Genomic DNA, 13,714 nt, shown 5'->3' with positions numbered 1-13,714 from the left:
AATACCAAGGCAAACTCATGACTAGATAATCTACAAGAACACAGACTGCAGATTGAACATGTCAATCTGCAGGGTGCAAGGAATGCGCAGGGTATACATATTGACCCACAGGGAAACCATATTAATGTACATCATACTTACAGTGAACATGTGTCACCCCTTCTCTTTGAACATGGTGGGAGCACAGACCATGGTGCAAACACAGACCATCATTTTGGTAATCCATGAGAGTAGACTCATGCAAAGAGAACAGTTTCACAATAGTTTTATGGTAGTCAAAGTCTCTTCAACCGTGAAGGTAATATGTCATGTAATTCATAGGTATTTACTGAAGACAATATGCATGAAAGTATGAAAACAACACACCAAACTAATCCGTAGGATAAGAATGGTATTTGGCATACATAGGTAATAGAAATCAATTTGCAGGGTAGAGAATTCCATCCGCAGGTTGTTAGAGTCATTTCACATGGTCCAACTAATCCATAGGTGGTCAAAACTCCCCTCAATGATTCCACTTATCCCTATCATAGCAGGTTTGAGATTGACATGGATGCCATAGAACTCATATACGATCATGAGTGTGCTGACACAGAGAGGCAGGGAACTATAAAATCTAGTCACATCAGTAAAGAGGGAGTTAAACATTTGAATGGGAAAACCTTTGTCTCTGGTTCTCCATTCAAATTAATTCAAGCTCCAATAGAGAATGTTGAAACTCATTTAAGAAGATCCAATAGAGAAAGGAGAATTCCAGTTAAATTTTCAGACTATGAGTTGTTATTTGTTGAAGAGGCAGAGTATTCAGCTTTAATTTTTGAATTCTTCGAACCCACCACTTATAAAGCTGCACTTAAAGATGTAAATAGTGACAAATGGTAAGCTGCGATGCATGAAGAACTAGATTCTTTACACAAGAATCGAACTTAAGATTTGGTCTCTCTTTCACCAAATCGAAAACCACTCAGGAACAAGTGGGTATATTGTGTGAAAGAAGAAGCAGAAGGAAACAAACACTTCAAAGCTAGATTGGTGGTAAAGGGATTTGATCAAGAAAAAGGGATAGATATCAATGAAATCTTCTCACCAGTTGTCAAGATGACAACTATCTAAATTGTTCTAGGATAAGTAGCAATGTGGGATCTTGAGTTAGAACAACTTGATGTGAAAACCGCATTCCTAAATGGTGATGTAGAAGAGGAAATTTACATGGACCAGCCTCAAGGGTTCATAAAGAAGGGACATGGACATCTTTATTGTAGATTAAATCAGAGCTTGTATGGCCTCAAAAAAGCCCCAAGACAGTGGTATGTAAAATTTGATCACTTCATGGCTGAGCATAATTTCACAAATGTGAATCAGACCCATGTGTCTACTTCAAGAAACTTTTGAGTGATGAGTTTGTCATCCTTCTTCTTTATGTCGATGCCATGTTAGTAGCTAGCACAAACAAAAGAATAGTTAATGAGTTGAAGCAAAAATTGGCAAGCAAATTTGCAATGAAAGACTTAGGGGCGGCCAAAAAGATTCTTGGCATGACAATCACAAGGGATAGGAAAAAGAGGGAAATCACTTTGTCAAAAAAAAAATATTGAAAAAGTTTTTGAAAGATTTGGCATGACTGATGCAAAAGTAACTCCTATTCCTCTTGTTGGTCATTTTTTATTAAGTTCTAAATAATGTCCTAAAACACAAGAAGAAAAAGAATTTATGGAGAAAATTCCCTACAAATCAGCCATTTGTAGTATTATGTATGCTATGGTTTCTACTCACCCCGACGTTGTTCATGCGGTGGGAGTTGTGAGTAGGTTCATGAGCAATCTCAGAAAAGTTCATTGGGAAGCCGTCAAATGGATACTAAGGTATCTAAAAGGTACTTCAAATTATGTCTTCTGTTTTGGCAGAAACAAAGTTCAACTACAAGGTTACACTAATTCTGATCTTGCCAGAGACTTGGATAAACAAAGGTCTACCATAGGTTACACCTTCACATTTGCTGGAGCAACGATCAGTTGGGCTTCATGATTGCAACATTGCATTGCTCTTTCTTCAGCTGAGGCTGAATACTTAGCTCTTTCCAAAGGTGCAAGGGAAATGATTTGGCTTCAACGATTACTTGGTGACTTGAAAGTTCATCAAAGTGAATATAATTTGTTTTGTGACAGCCATAGTGCGATCTTCATGGCACATAATCACTCATCACAACATCACTCCAAGCACGTTAACACTCATGCTCACTTTGTTCATCACGCAATCGAAGAGGGCAAGCTGAAAGTTGTCAAGATTGACACCAAAATCAATCTAGCTGATATATTCACGAAGGTTGTTGCCAAAGAGAAGTTCGAATGTGCTAGAACTTCTCTTGGGCTTGTGAAGACAAGATAGATCATTCTTTGAGCAAGGTATTGGGTGATCAGTTGCAGCATTGGTTGTCCTTTAGGTGGGAGTTTGTTGATATTGTGAAGGCCAATAGTCACACCTTTCTTCCCTCCAATAAGCTAGTCTCTTGGTTTCCAGAGACTTTTCATATGTAATATCATTGGAGCCTTTTTATATGCTGCTCTTGCTCATTTGTAATCATCTTTTACATATTAATTGTAGTGCCTGCCCCTAGTCTACATTTTTCTAGTTACATTTTTGCTATCATTGACAAACTCTTTTAAGCCAAGTTTTATGTTTGATAATTAGTAGCATTATCTTGAGATTATTAGATAGTGTTTTAGGCTTAGTTGATATATGATGAGATTACTTGGTACTCTATACTTCATGTGTGCATGATGATTATTACAATGTTGTTAGATTATTGATGATGTTTAGTTAGATGCATTATCCAATGTCTTTTCTAATGGATACTTACCCCATACTGCATGTGTATGGTGTGCGTGTTTGTTTTCTTTATGTATGATGTTTATGATGTGGTTAAGGAAGGGAGTTGTAGTCACCTACTAGTTGGGATCTACACGATGCACCACTTCCTGCCATTGCCTGTTTAGCTTAGTATATATTGTGTATGTACATGCGTGGATTTTATGCAGGTTGCAGGTACTGGGTATCGACTTCCCTAAATTGCTAGGATGAGCATACCCTATTGCATTATCTCAATGGTAAAAGAGGGGAGATAAATTCTTAAGTCCAAATCCTAAACCTTTGATCTATTCATCCTAATTGACAATTAGGACAAGTATCTAAGTCATGTACCTTTTGAATGCATCGGATGATGTTAATTCATGATTTTAAACCCTTAGTTGAATTTTGTATGTGTTTTACTATGATGGGTTTTCGTATTTTTACTTTATGAGTTTTGGTGAATTTTCTGTTAATTAAGTCTAATTAAAAAGATTTAATTAATAACTTAATTAAATGGAAAATTATATGTTATGTTAATATTTTATTTAATTAATTGAGAAATTAATTATATAAAAGAGTCAAATAAAAGAATTAAATTTGAGAATAAATCTATAAGTTTAAATTTGAATGAGACAATATTTAATTGATTTAATAATAATATATATATTTGGAGTGCATTTTTAAATAAATGCTAAATAATAATATTATTTAAATTAACGGATAGTTATCAAAATTATTGTTCAAAGATAAATTTAGAAGTGGGAAAAAAAGATTAAATTATTAAAAGTTTTATGATTGCATAATACGTGCATGAGACTAAATTAAATAAATCAATTTAAAAGAGGTCAAGTAAAAAAATTAAATAAATTAATTTAATGGATTATTGTATATGCATGGAAAAGATAAAAGAAAGATAAATAAAAGTTAATAAAGAGTTAAAAATGTGTGAACAAAGAGTTCTTTGGGGAATGCACAATTAGTGTCCCGATTTTAGGGAGAGAACTACTTTTTCACAAATTGGGGGTTCATTTTTCAAGGGGCTGAGAATTTTGGAGGAGAAGAAGGAAATTTTAAGAGAAGGAGAAAGTTCTGAAAGGGGAATTGTTTTCTATAGATTTTTGGAGCGTAGAAAATTAGCATCAATGTCCAGGTAGACGCTTGTGAAGATTTGCATAATTTAAATACGTTCTTTTAATTCCTGTCTTCTTCATGTTTGCTAAATGATTATTTAGATAATTCTCGTCCCCACTTACCTTTCACAACATATACTGCTACGCTGACCGCAGTACAGACTGCGGCAGCAACAACAATACATAATACTGTTGCTGCGGCTGCAGCTGTCTTGTGGCCAACAGTATTTTAGCCACGCGGGCTATAAACGCATGGTATTTAAATGCATTTTTAAAAAAAAATTTATTTAATTATCATTGTTAATTTATTAAAATTTGTTAATAGTTTTTTTAATATATATTAATTTTTAATATATATTTTTTATTAATAATAATTATTAACAAGATTAATATTATTAATATATTCTAAATATTAAATAAAATATTATTTAATAATATTTTGTTTATAAGATTTATATTGTGAACTATATTATTAATCAATGATATTAATTAATTGTTTTAAAATAGATGAACATTAATTTAAGTCGAGATCAATGAGAATCAATGGGAATCTTATCATCAGCAACTTAAAAGTCAATATAATAATATTTACCTTACTAAATTTGGAAAATTGATCATGGGGTAAATATTTGTTTATACTTAAGTTAATAATGGAATTTACTATAAGAAAAAATGATGAAAATATTCCATCACTTGTTAGAAAACTCGAAAATGCAAATTGAAACCCCACATTTAACTTAAAACTGAAAACATGTGTTTGTACTTTGTTTTCCTTATGTTATTTATGTTTGGGATTTTTGGGTTGACTAGAGTGTTGATTAGTTATAGGACGTCTACCAGAGGCTTGGGGGTTTTGTGAGTGTGGTATCATGTTGACTCGATCTTGATCATTATTGCTCAACCATGTATGTGATGGTATGTTTATGATGAGTATGTTTGTTTTTTTGGATTACTTTCGGTTGCTTGTTGAGAATCGATGGATATTTTGATTTATCTTGTTGCTTTCCTATTGCTCGTAGAGAACTGATGTGATTACTATGATTATCTTTATGATGCTTTCCAGTCACTTGTATAGGACTGAGGTGATTTTTCTATGATTATATGATTTGTGATTTTATGAGCTTAGGGTAGGTTATCTTTATGCAGTGTCAGGAAGTGGCTTGCAATGGGGGCAGGGGACCCTAAGTGGTCCTCGGGGTAACCCATTGTAAGTTGTTTAATAAGTGATAACTTTACACTTAATACTAACTTAAATGAAGCTAATAAGAGATAATTGTATGTTCTCGCCCATGCCATGAGTGCTATTATAGACTAGGATGGGAGTAGAGAGAATGCTTGGTTTCGACCTTGCATTCCGTAGTATGCCTTGTCAATGCGAGAGAATACTAGTGGCCGCAGGGATCATTAGAGACTCAGGAGTCCTAAGGGACTACTTGGGTAACTCCGAATGTGATTTGTGCGATGACACCTTCCCGCTTACATAGTAGATACTTACATGTCTTTGTGGTGCCTCCTAGGTTTAGATGTCGATCTATTTTAGGAACCTTTGAGTTAGCATACTTATAAGATTTTCTAGACTTAGAGAGTTCTTGTGTCAGGTGATTTGATATCCTATTTGGGACTTGAGACTATCTCCTCAGCGCGGTGGGAGTGGACCATTTAGGTTCAACGTGGTCGGGTGGTAGTGCTTTTTACTCTTACCATTGAGATCTGTCCGAGACATCGTGGCTGGAGTATTCTTGTTGGCATATACCTTCATTCTATTCATGGATCATTATGATAGATGGTTATATTATATGTTGGATGTTGTATCATTTTATGATGGATGTATATCTCTTGATGTATGGATTTATTATGTATGATGGATGGTTTCATTTATTTTATTGCACGTGTATCATGGATCTGAAGAGGATGATGTCTATTTATCTTGCTTATGTATATTCTTTTAAGCCTTTCATACCCTGTGACATGTACAGTGGATGAATGAGCATTCTGAATTAATTTTCCAAGAGGCATTCGGAACAATTGTATATTATATGGACATTGGACTTTTCATTATTCTTTCATATGGATGTAGTAATTTGCGGACTTAGTTCTAGATTAGATTTAAATGTGATTCAACATCATGGGATCTTTAAGGAATGCAACCTGTTATGTATGTTATTGCTTCCACTACTTTGTGTTTGATGTGTGTGTTATACTTTCTTATTTTTAAAAAAAAATGCTATCAAACTTAGTCAAACTTTAGGTTATTTCTTTTGGATCCCTTGTTAGGGCGTTACATTAATCCAATACTCTGCAGTCTGGAGTAGCCACTATTATGATGAACCAAGATAAATCTAGTGTTGCTTATTTTTCTTATTGCGTCTATTTTATTTCTCTATTTAAATCCTTTCAGTCTTTGGGCGTTCTTTCTTTTCTCTATGTTCTGGGCCTCTTCAATACCAAGCTGTAGAAGCCGCGTAATCACTGTGGCTTCTCCCCTCTAGAAGGATCCAACAACACTCGAATACCTAATGGAATTCAAACACCAGACTCCCCTGAAGAAAGTTAGAGTGGTTGTAGATCTGGTGGGAGACTTTCTTTGGCTCAACTACAAAACCTCGGCCTACAAATCCTCCACGTACTTTACCATCTCGTGTCACACTCCTCTCTGCACCACCTCTGGATCTGCCCTCCAGGGCTGCAGGGACTGCTCTAACGTGCCGCTGGGAACAGAATCCTGCAAAAATGACACTTGCCTGGAAGTGATGATGATTGGAGTGACGGGAAAAGAGATATTCAACGTAGAGCTTTCTCAAGACAAAGTTGCGAATTATCCGAGCGATGGAAGGGGGGTCTCCCTGGCTTCCAAAATGATCGTTCCCCAATTCGCCTTCGCCTGCGCTCCGTCGAGTTTGTTTTAGGGACTGGCAGAGGGGGCGGTGGGAATGGCAGGCTTGAATTGGACTCCGCTAGATCTGCCTTTTCAGACCACCGTGGCACTCGAATTAGATCGGAGATTCGGGTTTTGTCTCACCGCTGGCGACGCTCCAAGAGGCATCTTTTTTAGTACCCCGAACTACCTGAAAGGCCCCGACAAGGAATTCCCTTACATCAAGCTCAACTACACCTTCCTCCGCACTCTCAAGTACCCCAAGGAATATTACCTAAATGTTAATAGCATTTAGGTAAACGAAAAGAAATTGGCTATCGATCCAGAGGTGCTGAGGTTGAGCTTGCAGGGCAGCGGCGGCACAACGTTGAACACGGTGGTGCCGTATACGCAGGCTTTGACGCCCATCTACACCGCCATTCGTGACGCATTCATTAAAGAAGCGGAAGACATGGGAATCTCACGCGTGGAGTCGGTAAAGCCTTTTGAAGCCTGCTTTGACGCCACAACAGCGGGTTCCACTAAAACTGGACCTGTTGTGCGTCTCATCGATCTGGTTCTGAATAACGAGTACGTGTTTTGAAGGATTCACGGGGCCAATTCTGTGGTTAAAGTGAGAGGGAGTGTGTTGTCTGGCTTTTGTAGAGGCATGGAAATACTCGGCTGACTCGATTGTGGTGGGAAGTCATCTGCTGGTGGACAACCTGCTGCAGTTCGACTTTGTAGAGTTTAAACTCTATTTCAGCTCATCTTTGCTCGCCTCCAACACGGCCTGCTCCAACATCGTCTTTTAGGGACATTACAACTTTTCCATTTTGACATTACCCCATCAATGCTTAAACTATATTATTACAATGACTTTAGCCTCTTTAAATGGGATACCTACTTAGTATTTCATGCGTGTGCATGCGACCCTCGGTCGGAGGTTATTCATAGGGCCCACATACCATACAAATCATTTTTATTAATCTTTAACTGATACTCCAATGATGGAGGATACATTTGAAGTTTTTCTTTTTATATTAAAAAAATTCGAATTACAAAATTGCACTAACTGCAAGAAAATTGCAGTTTTTTTTCTTTTTTAATACTGCAAGGATACATTTGAAGTTACTTTTCAAATTTGTACTCTTCGACTTGTTATGTCTAGGCATGACGTGACATCCCATTCTTGATCCATTATCTATATATACGAATCCATGGTATTTATAAATTAACATTTGAATTTCAATTTTTATTCAGTAGTTACATTTACATCCTCTTATTTTATATACTTCACAGTACATTGACTAACATCACTTCAAAATTTTGATTATCTATCACTCACGGCTCTATAATTTGACACTCATTATGGAAGCCACTGACAATTGAAACAACAAAACTAAGCTTGGATGGTAGAAGTCTAGTGACTCAACTTTCATGTACTAGTCTATCAGAACCCTCTTTGTTAAGCTCTTTTCTATCAATCCAATAGTGTCTTTGTCTTGTATCCCTATGCAATATATCGATTGATGGCTCAATATTTAGTAAATAATAGCTCATTTGTACTAGAGTACATAATACAAATTTAACTAAGCATTTAATGAATAATGGGTGGAGAATTTATGATAAAAAAGGCTATGATTTTTATCTTGAAAAATAAGCACCTAATTGAATGACAATGCAAAATTCACAAGCAAATGATACCTTTAATGATTAGATGCACAGACTTCATAGATTCTCTAATAAAACATTTAGCTCGTGAATTTTGTATTGCTTTGGATTCATTTAGTTCATAAATCTATCATCACTTTTCTCTCTAGCATAAATCATATTGAAATCCTTTCAATCTACTCAAAATGATTATGCAATTCCCACCAATATTGATTAGTGAAAGGAATATTATGTGCCTAGACCAAAAGTAACCAAAAGCTCCTTCCTCTTACAAACATTTAGATTCCTATAGTTCCTCTGTCTGATTGTCAAACATCCTTTTTCATAGTGTACTTGAAGGGTGTCAAGAGTATTATATCTCTCATCCCTTGGCTAGATTTAGTCTTCATGTTGGGAATACATGAACTTGGCTCCATTAACCCATTGCAAGGTTATAATTACAAATATGAAAGGCCATTTTCCTTAAAATAGGTTAAAGGACAATGGAAGAAAAATAAAATCATATCAATATTCACAATAAACTAAAATTTAAAAAGTAGAAAATTCTTAAATAATAATATGTGAGAACTATGATATGATTTTTGTTAATTTGAGTATTTGATAGATACTTAATCTTGTTTTTGACTATGGGAAAACATGTTTCCAAATTGTTGGTGAAATGGTATTGTAACTTGTAATAGGACTTGTGGATATTTTATGTGTTTTCCAAGTTACTATATGAATGAATATATGTGTGAAATAAAGAGGCATGTCTCTTTAACATATTAACTTACATTAGTTAAAGTTATAACACAAGTAATATATATTTAACATATTATAATGGTTATGGTTATATAATAAGATGTGTGTGTGTGTGTGTGTGTGTGTGTGTGTGTGTGTGTGTGTGTGTGTGTGTGTGTAAAAGTTAATTATCCCATATATATATTATATATCTCATATATATAATATAATTTATCTGACAGAATTATAACATTAACATTCCCTCTTAATGAAGAAGAATAAAACACATAGATATTACACCATAGGTAATATTTCGAAAATAATACATATAGGAGATCCTTGATCAAAAGATTTCTAGTATATGATATCATGTAAGTATTGGCATATCAGAATATCAACATATGATATTTGCCAATTACTATTTGATATCATATTTGGTAACATGAGCATTGGCCTATTAGAAAATCAATCAAATGATATTCACCAAATACTCTGAGTAATGGCCTATCAGAACATCAACTAAATGATATCCACCAAGTACTCAATGTGGTAATGGCCTATCAGAATATCAAGGCAAGATATTCGCCAAGTACCTAAAATATATCTATACAAACAACATGTAGATAGTTAAATTAATAACATCTAATGCCTAGTTGTTGATTTATAAGATAAAGTCTTTCATGATCTATATCGTGATACAAGTTATTGTAAGGTCATCACCTTTCAATAACTTCTCCTAATACAAGTGATAATAATTTAGAAGTCATCATTTCTTCATGATGTACATAGGGGATAGGCTCATACATGTATGACATCAAAAATTTGCATGACATCTCCATGAATACTGTCATGTGGTGTTGTCACAACATTCACCATAAAATATATCAGAGAATACAGTTTCTCCCTCTTAGTTTGATATCAACTTTTTTGACCTCTTAGCACAAGGTTATCTCCAATCAAGTGTCAGACTTCCTTTGAATTTTCTATCATCCTTCTAACCTCTTGGAATCAAGTCATGTCATGCTTCACCAGTTCAATGGGTATCCTAATAGCATAAGGTCTTTTGACCTATCTCCTCCCTTTCTTTGTCCAAGATTGTCTCCAATGAACTGCCAAAACTCCCTCTTCATATAGAAGGTTACTCATAATCTCAATAATCAAATATATTCACTTCAAGAAGCCTTACTTTATCTAGCATGATCATCAAGTGACTAATGAATTCTAGATCAGAAACTTCTTTAGAGCTATTGTCATAAGATTGAGTCCTACACAATATTCAGTAGAATAACTAATGTGCCAATCTTCTTTTCTTGCAAGAACATCCTCAGAGACAAAGGAAAAGATCAAGGCAAATAGCTCTTTATAGTAATTATAGAAATACAAAATAAGAGAGATACTACAAAGAGAAAATACATGCAATACTCGTGGATAATAAATTCTTATTTGCACATCAACAAGTTTCTCCAATGAAGGTCCACATGCATCAAATCAGGAAATGCCTCCATGTAAGAATTTGTCAAACAATTTGAGTACATCTTTTCTATTCCCATATAAGGATGGTTCAAATGGGAATAGAACATTGGTTATCATTCCCCCTTATAATGTTAGATTCCCACTCTTATATTATTGAACATATTTTGCATCTCATCATATATGATAGACTTCATCTCTAACATAGTTGGTAATAGATGGCCAGAACATACCACAAGTTTATAATCCTCTATGATCACTTGTCTTTGCCTATCTCATTCTTAGACTTCATAATCCTTATCAAGAACCACTTAATCAACAACGATCATATGAGCACCAGCAAGAACTGGGTCTATGGCATCCCTATTGTTTGCCAAGGCTAGGCAGCCCCTTTCATTGGCATAGGCCTATAGATTCAATAACTTCCTATTCCTCTACATGGCAGATAGAATTGTACCAACCATAAAAGTGAACAAAATATAAAGAAGATCAATTTGGACCATCTTTTCTCGATCATGAGTGTACTCTTGAAGACATAGTAAATGGGTCACAGCCATATGATTTTCAATTTTTTTGTTTTTTGTTTTATTTTTGGTTCTTAACATTCCATTTAATAATCATAGCCTCTAATAAATTATTGCTTAATTTTTCTGTCTCATTAATTATGTAACTGTTGTGCCATGTGCAATAATAAGATTTATAATCCAACGAACAAATATGTACACTAGGAGAGTTATCTTGATGTATGGATCAAAAGGATCTTTCCTAATAACTTTTTTGCTCAAGTTTTCTGTCACGTTGATTATGTATTTGTTGTCCCAATTCTTCCTCACTGTACGTGCTGCTCTAATTATCATTCTCTCTAACAAAGGTTGTATTTGTCAAAGAGTACAAATTTGAAAAGTAACTTCAAATGTATCCTCCATCGTTAGAGTATTAGTTAAAGATAAATAAAAATGATTTGTATGGTATGTGGGTCTTATGAATAACCTTGACCGAGTCTTGCATGCACATGCATGAAATACTAAGTAGGTATCCCATTCAAAGCTCGGCTAAATTTGTACTCTTTGACAAATACAATATACAAATATTAGTTCTAAAGTTCAAATTTGTTCTCTTTGACTAATACAAATTTCTAGTTCTATTTCTTTAGAGAGGATTTTTTAACAATATTGATAGATTTTTCCCTTTTCCATAATAAACAAAATCAAACTCCATGAAGAATAGGGGCCCAAGGTCATTTCTCATGGGCTTCCATAATATGATTGAGGGAAGAGGCCAAATAGAAAGGAAGGGAGAGAAATACATTTATCATGGTAAAAAAGGTTGAGAATCATAAAATAATAATTGAAAAGGATTCAAAAATTACCATCACGGGTAACATACTTGTATAATAATTTTAGCAATCTTTGACCAAGGTTTCTATAAAGTAGTGTGCTCATAGCCACTATTAATAGTTTTAGTGACCACCTCAAGTTCCCAAGCAAGAAGGAAGTGGTCCACTGCAACTACAACATATTTCTTGTCCCTATAGAACTTATTATTGTTTCCATCCATCCTAGAAACCTTCGTGACTAACTCTTCATTAATGACAACTCCATACCATACACTTCGAGAATGCATTTATCCCACCCATCCTCAAAAGCCTCAATAACTAGGGCATCCACACCATGCAAGGTTTTCATATATGGAGTAAGACTACCTGAGTATAAATGCTCTCTAACTATGTGCATATTTGACCATTTATCATAAACACTAGGTCCTAACCTATTTCTATCATCACCCATTTTCACACACAGAACACTATGCAAGCATAAACTATACTAAACCACCCAAGCAATGGTAAAAAACCACATAGTAGTTAACCAAACCACCACAATGAGGTCATTTTCATAAAAGGGTAAGAGCAATGAGAAGGAAATAATCCTGCTATGGCCACTCATAGAGATTGTTTCTTAAGTGTCAACTAAGCTCTATTGGGATTTGATTATGATCATCCCAACATTAACTATCATGAGTCATCACACCTAGATTTGCAAGGAAATCCACAACACAAGTGTGTTCATGGTACTTGTGAGAAAAACAACACTTCAAATAGGTGGAAAGAATGACTTTGCACTCATTGATTAAATGTTTAATCATCCAACTATGTGAAGTTAATTGTTAATGTAGTTAACAATGTTTAGAGTCACTCTCTACACACACCTTATTTAACCCCCTATCTTTATCCATACTTAAGTCCAATTAGATAGCTCCGGTCTTAGCGACATGACTTGTTTGGGCCCTTAAGGAAGTGCCAATACCATAGATATATAAATTTTTATGTTTTTATTTAGATTGAACTATAATATAATATTTTTTTATGAGAAAAAGATTGTGATATTAACTTCAATTCCTTGTATACACACAAACTAATCCTAAAAATAACAAAATCTAAAAATCTTATATTTCGTGTAAAAAATCCAAACATTAGAACTTGTCCATCTTAAAATTGTTGACATTCAATTTGTCCACTTAAGTCATTTACTAAGTTCATGCCGAACTAGTAATACATGTGAAGTATAATATTTAAATACAAGATCATACCGAGTTGCAATGAGTGAATCACTCATGTGCCAAGTCACTCAAGTACGTTCCACTAAAACTGGAGCAGCCGTGCCACTCATCGATCTGGTTCTGGATAACGAGTACGTGTTTTGGAGGATTCATGGGGCCAATTCTGTGGTTGAAGTGAAGCAGGGGGTGATCTGTCTGGCTTTTGTAGAGACAGCGAAATACTTGGCTGAGTCAATTGTGGTGGGAAGTCATCAGTTGGTGGACAACCTGCTGCAGTTCGACTTGATAGAGTTTAAGCTCTATTTCAGCTCATCGTTGCTCGCCTCCAACACGGCCTGCTCCAACATCGTCTTTGCCTGACATTACAGCTTCCCTGTTTCCGAATTGATGTACTGATGTGATTTAAAGAACACCATCAATGCTTAAACTATATTAATACAACGACTTTAGCCTCTTTGAATGG

General features: G+C 34.9%; 1 pseudogene; it reads left to right on the top strand.

Moving 5' to 3' along the window:
• The first annotated feature begins 549 nt into the window (after window positions 1-549).
• On the top strand, window positions 550-13,611 carry LOC149571348 (putative aspartic proteinase GIP2; annotated as a pseudogene).
• Window positions 13,612-13,714: the final 103 nt, after the last annotated feature.

The sequence above is a fragment of the Cupressus sempervirens genome, chromosome 2, assembly GCF_028749045.1.
Source record: "Cupressus sempervirens isolate cs-2001-9-10 chromosome 2, ASM2874904v1, whole genome shotgun sequence".
Taxonomy (NCBI): domain Eukaryota; kingdom Viridiplantae; phylum Streptophyta; class Pinopsida; order Cupressales; family Cupressaceae; genus Cupressus; species Cupressus sempervirens.
This window is presented reverse-complemented; position numbering and strand designations above follow the sequence as displayed.